Source organism: Lepus europaeus, chromosome 7 (genome assembly GCF_033115175.1).
Source record: "Lepus europaeus isolate LE1 chromosome 7, mLepTim1.pri, whole genome shotgun sequence".
NCBI classification, from domain to species: domain Eukaryota; kingdom Metazoa; phylum Chordata; class Mammalia; order Lagomorpha; family Leporidae; genus Lepus; species Lepus europaeus.
The window spans coordinates 47,631,076-47,636,883 of NC_084833.1; the positions used below are offsets into that span (position 1 = coordinate 47,631,076).

At 43.4% G+C, this 5,808-nt stretch overlaps 1 non-coding gene across 1 annotated transcript; it reads right to left on the reverse strand.

The window, feature by feature from the left end:
- Positions 1-2,971: 2,971 nt before the first annotated feature.
- Positions 2,972-3,099, reverse strand: LOC133764962 (small nucleolar RNA SNORA25). Its single transcript, XR_009866528.1, has one exon. It is a non-coding gene; the product is annotated as a small nucleolar RNA SNORA25 (small nucleolar RNA).
- Positions 3,100-5,808: the final 2,709 nt, after the last annotated feature.

A 5,808-nucleotide genomic window follows, 5' to 3' on the forward strand; every position in this document is an offset into this window, starting at 1 on the left:
TGGAGTCATGCAGTCTGTGGTCTTTTGTGACTGACTTCATTTGCTTAGCATGAATTCTTTGAGGTTCACCCTTGTGATCGCATTTATTACCACATCCAATTTTATAGCTGAATAATATTCCATTAGGGGGAGTTATATTTATTCATTCATCAGACCATGGACATTGGGTTTGTTTCCACTGTTAGCTATTAGAAATAGTGATGCTACAAACATCTGTGAGCATTTTTTGTGTGGATTTCACTGTCAGCCCACTGTATCCAAAGACTCTGCATCTGTGGATTCAACTGACCATGGAACAAAGATTCCTTTAAAAATGCATCTGTACTGGGCTGGTGCCGTGGCTCAATAGGCTAATCCTCCTCCTAGCGGCTCCGGCACACCGGGTTCTAGTCCCAGTCAGGGCGCCGGATTCTGTCCTGGTTGCCCCTCTTCCAGGCCAGCTCTCTGCTGTGGCCCGGGAAGGCAGTGGAGGATGGCCCAAGTGCTTGGGCCCTGCACTCCATGGAAGAGCAGGAGAAAGCACCTGGCTCCTTGCTTCAGATCAGCGCGGTGCACGGGCCGCAGCGGCCATTGGAGGATGAACCAACGGCAAAGGAAGACCTTTCTCTCTGTCTCTCTCTCTCTCTCACTGTCCACTCTGCCTGTCCAAAAAAAAAAATGCATCTGTACTGAACATGTACATACTTTTTTCCCTTGTCATTATTTCCCGAGCAATGGAAGAGGGAGCACGAGGTCCCAAACCTGGTGCTCCCTCCACGGTCCTTGGTGGGGTGTCCTCCCTACTCTGAACACACGACCTCTGCCATCTCCCAGGCCCTCTGAGAAGCCTGTTGTCTTCTAGGACAGGAGCCCTCCCCTCCCCCAGGTAGGACCTGAGCCTCCTGCTCCTGCATGAGCATGGCCAGGAGCTATCACTGGGAGATGTGTGCAAGGTATGCAGTACACTGCAACAATACAACATAATAACTATTTACATAGAACTTTATGGTATTAGATATTGTAAGTAATCTAGAGATAATTTAAAGTATATAGGAGAATGTGTAGTTTACATGCAAATATGAGTACTAAATACTTCGCCATTTTATTTAAAGGTCTTGAGCATTTGTGGTTGTACATGGAGGAAGGTATCCTGGAACTAATTCTTCACAGATACCAAGGGATAACTGTATTCCCAATTATTTTTGCTGTATACTAGGATAGAATCACTGAGTCATCTGGTAGTCTCATGTTTAGCATTTTAAGAAACTGCTAGGATATTTTCCAAAGTAGTTGTATAATTTGACATCCCCACCAGCAGTGTATGAGGGTTTTAATTTCTCCACATCCTCTCCAACACTTATTCTTTGATTTTTTTAAAATTATAGTCATCTTAGTGGATGTGAAGTGGTATCTCACTGTAGGTTGTATTTACATTTCTCTGATGACTAATGATGTTAATCCTCTTTCCATGTGCTTATTGGATGCTTGTATGTTCATTGGAGAAATAGCCATTCAGATCCTTTGCCTGTCCTTTAAGCTGGGTTATTTTGCTGCCATTTACTATTTGTCAGAATTATTTATATATGATGGATACAAGTCCATTATCATATGATTCACAAATGTTTTCTCCAATTCTGTGAGTTTTCTGTTCATCTTCTTAATTTTATTTGAAGCACAAAAGCTTTAATTTTTGATGAAATTTGAAGTATTTATTTATCACTTGGGATTTTGACATCAAAGGTTTTAATTAACCCAAGATCATGAAAAGTTGCTCCTATGTATTCTTTTAAGAATTGTATAATTTTACCTCATACATTTAGGTCTACAGCCCACTTGTAGTTCATTTTTTTTTTGTAAATACAGTTTAAGAATAGGCCCAGCTTCATTCTTTTCCGCAGGTATCCAGTTGTTTCAGCTCTGTTTGTTGGAAAGACTATTCTATCCCCCCTTTTCATTGTCTTACCACACTCTTCAACAATCAAGTTACTGTAAACATGAGGACTTTTTTTCTGGGCTTTCAATTTATTCCATTGGTCTATGTTTACGCATATGTCAGTACCATGTCTGCAATTCTGAGTGCACAAGTCAACCGTCTTACAGATTGATAAACTATGGCGATTTCTAGGTTTTGAGGTGTTTGAACATAAGCTTCCATTCGTTGGCTGATCACTAAGCTACCTACTCAAGGTGCATCATATAAGTATGATCATGTAGTATTTGACCTTGTGCCTGGCTTATATCGCATAGTCTTCAAGTGCCATCCATGTGGTAGTATGTGTCAGAGAACTCTTCCTTTTTAAGACTAAATAATATTCTCTTGTATGTCTCTACCATAGTGATGTTCATCATTCATGTATTGATGGACTGTTAGGATGTTTCTACCTTTTAGTGTGAATAATGCCACTATACACATGGTTGTAAAAGTACCTGTTCATGTTCCTGCCATCAAGTAGTTCAGGTACATGCCCCCAAAGGGCTAGATTATATGGTAGTTCTACTTCTAGTTTTGGGGGAACTCATATCTTGGTTTCATGGTAGCTGTGCCATTTTACATTCCCACTAGAGCTTGTTAGATTCTATTTTTGTTTGCTTGTTTGTTTAAATGATGACCATCCTAAAGGATGGGAAGTAGCAGCTCATTGTATTTTTGCTTTGTATTTCCCTAACGATTAGAGGTATTGAACATCTTTTCATTGGCTTCCTGGTCATTTGAAGAAATTCTTTAGAGAAATGTCTATTCAAATCCTCTTTCATTTTTCAACTGGGCTGTTTGTTGATGTTGTTGCATTTCCGGAGTTCTCTGTATATTCTGGATTCTGCTATTATTTCTTAGGACAGTCTCTCCTTTCCGCTGTCCTTCTGTGCCTTCAAACAGATCTCTTTGTATTGTTTAACGGGTCAGTGAAGTGCTGGTCACGTTTTAAAGCAGGTTTTTTTTTCACTCTGTAATTCATTTTTGGTACTTTCTCTTGCTGTCTTTTTTTTTTTTTAACCTTATACCTCCACAGGAAAACACAGCACTTCAGGTGACTACAGCATCCCATGGAGAACATCAGTCTCTGGTCACAGCATTGAGAGCTCTTGGTTTCACAGCTCCACAAGCCCTCTTTGAAATGACCTTTCTCTGCTGTCTTTAAGATCATCATCTTTACTTCTGCCCTCTCAAATCTTGTGTTAACCCCATGTTCATTTACAGCTTTATATGTTCATCCCTATAAGTTCTGTTTTTAAAAATGTCTTCCATTTCTCCGCTCAGTATGTTCATGTATTTCACTATATTCTTGAACATATTTATAATAGCCATTTTAAAGTCTTCCTCTGCTAATGTCATGATTTGTCATTTCTAGGTCTGTTTCTATTGACTGATTTTTCTCCTTGTCATGGGTAACGTTTTCCAGCTTTTTCAGCTATCTAGTAACTTTTATTAAATTCTGGACATTATTAACATTAACACTGCTGAATGTGTGAAGAGTTTTCCTTTAAACAATATTTCTGTTTTATGTCTTGCAGTGAAGTTATTTGGGTATCAGTGTGGTCAGTTTGAAGCTTGTTTCAAAGCTTAGTAGGGCAGATTAAGGGTAGCTTTTGCTCAAAGGCTAGTTTAGTCCTACTTCTAAGGTGTGACCATTTTACAGGCTCAGTAAGTGTCCTAAATGTTCAGTGAGATCTCTCTGGTTTGAATGTTAGGAGTTTGTCTCCTAACCCTGTGTAAGCTTCAGGAATTCCTCAGTTTATTGTTACCCAGGAGTTCTTTGACCAGTCTTAGGGATTTCTTCACCTGCATATATGCATCTTAGTATTCAGCAACAAACTCAACACATGTTTTCTGACTGTGCCCTTATATATACATCTCCTGTTTTATGGATATGGTATCCTCATGAGTCATCCTCCCATCATGTTAGTTAGAGTACTGTTCATGTCCTTCCTGTTTCTTCAGCTGATGGTATTTCATTGAGAGAAATTTAGCCTGCCATCTATCTCCACTTGGGCACAATTTTGGGGGTATCTATTCTTTTCAAATAGACAGTGAGTTTCAATTGGCTGGTAGTAGTATGTTTAGTAAATTCTAGTTTAATCAGAACTGGCACTGTGTGTGCTTTCTCAGCTGCATAGGTGGGTGGTGGGGGGCCCCTTGAAACTGCTCACTCATGTTGGTTTCTGTAATCAAGGTCCTCTGATGGTGGTGGGATTGGAAGGAAGCTTCCCGCACGTGATCTCTTGTAATCCTCACAGAATTCTCACAACCACTGTAATTACTATTCCAGTTTCACAGGTGAGGAAGGTGAAGTTAAGAGAGGTTCAGTGGTCTGCCAGTGTCGCAGAACTCGTGAGTGAGGAGCCAGGATTAGAACCCAGGCAGTCTGTCTAACCTGCACTCTGTGCCCTGTCTTCTGCTTGGCACTTCTAGAAGCTCACTGTGTCTGCCCCCTGGGTGGAACTGTTCATGGTTTTCAGAACAGGGACAGATACTGTCTGCTGTTAAAATTTAGTCTTTTCATTTCTAACTTTTTGTTCAATCTTGAAACTATAGCCCATACTTTTTCCATATTGGAAAGCATTTTCTTTAGTGCTCAGTGAGACTGCTGAGACAAAGGGTAAATATTTTTTAGGGATTTCATACTTACTTTAAATTATAAAATTAAAAGAAAATGCAACGTGCATACGATTTACCAGTACCTTCTATCAACAGTGCATCAGAGGGCTACTCCGTGAGGTAGCTTTTTAACTGGTGTCTTTGGAAGACCTGAAGTTTTATGGTGTCTAATGGTGGAATCTGAGGCACAGTGACATATGGACGGGGGAGATATTTTTGGGAGCAGTCACTTCCCTGTATCTCCCAAATCCCTTACAGACCCCCTTTCTCGTCCGGGGGCAGGGTCTGGGCTTGGGGCACCTCTGCCAGGATCCTGCTGATCTATGTTCTTGCCTGACATTCGGCAGCTGTCGTGGAGGCGTGGGCTGCAGGCGCGGGTCCCCACGGGCCGTGTGCAGGCTGCAGGCCGGGGAGCCTTTCCCGCCTAATCCAAGGGGCGCTGGCAGTGGGGAGGGAGACAGCTGGGTGTAACTGATCTGCAAAGGAATGGAATGGTGCAGGCCTCCCAGCACTGGGCTGGGCTGTCTGCACGCTGCCTGTCCCAGCTGCCGAGTCTTTAACCCTTCCCTCTCTCACTTCTGTCTCCTTGCATCCTGGGACTTGATGTCACCCAGCTCGGCTGGCCCAGGAGACCCCTGAGGAATCCACTTCCCTGGCTGGGTCTGCACACCTTGCACTCATCTCCCATGTGATAGCTCCTGGCCATGCTCAGGAGGCTCAGGCAGGAGGCTCAGGTGCTACCTGGGGGCTCCTGTCCTAGACGACAGCAGGCTTCTCAGAGGGCCCGGGAGATGGCAGAGGCCGTGTGTAGGGAGGACACCCCACCAAGGACAGTGGAGGGAGCACGCGGTTTGGGATCTGGTGCTGCCTCTTCCATTGCTCAGTTTGTGGTGGGACTGGGCTGAGTCACTGTCTCTCTCTTGGATCAACATGCAGATTGAAGAAGATGATCTTTAAGGTTCTGGTAACAATAGCACCATTCATTGAATACCTACGCTAGGCCAGGGGCCTGATCTATAAAAGTCCTCATCACCACTTGGCCAGACCCTTGTTCCCAGTTTAGCAACGAGGAAACTGAGACTTGGTGCTCAGGCACACAGCTGTTGAGAGGCGGCCTGACCCCACCATGCAGGCTGACCCATAGCATCCTGCTCCCTCTTCAGCTCCCACTCTCTCTATGTGGGGACATAGTTCAGGGGGGACCAAGGCGAAGGCACTGCTGTGTCTGTGGCACA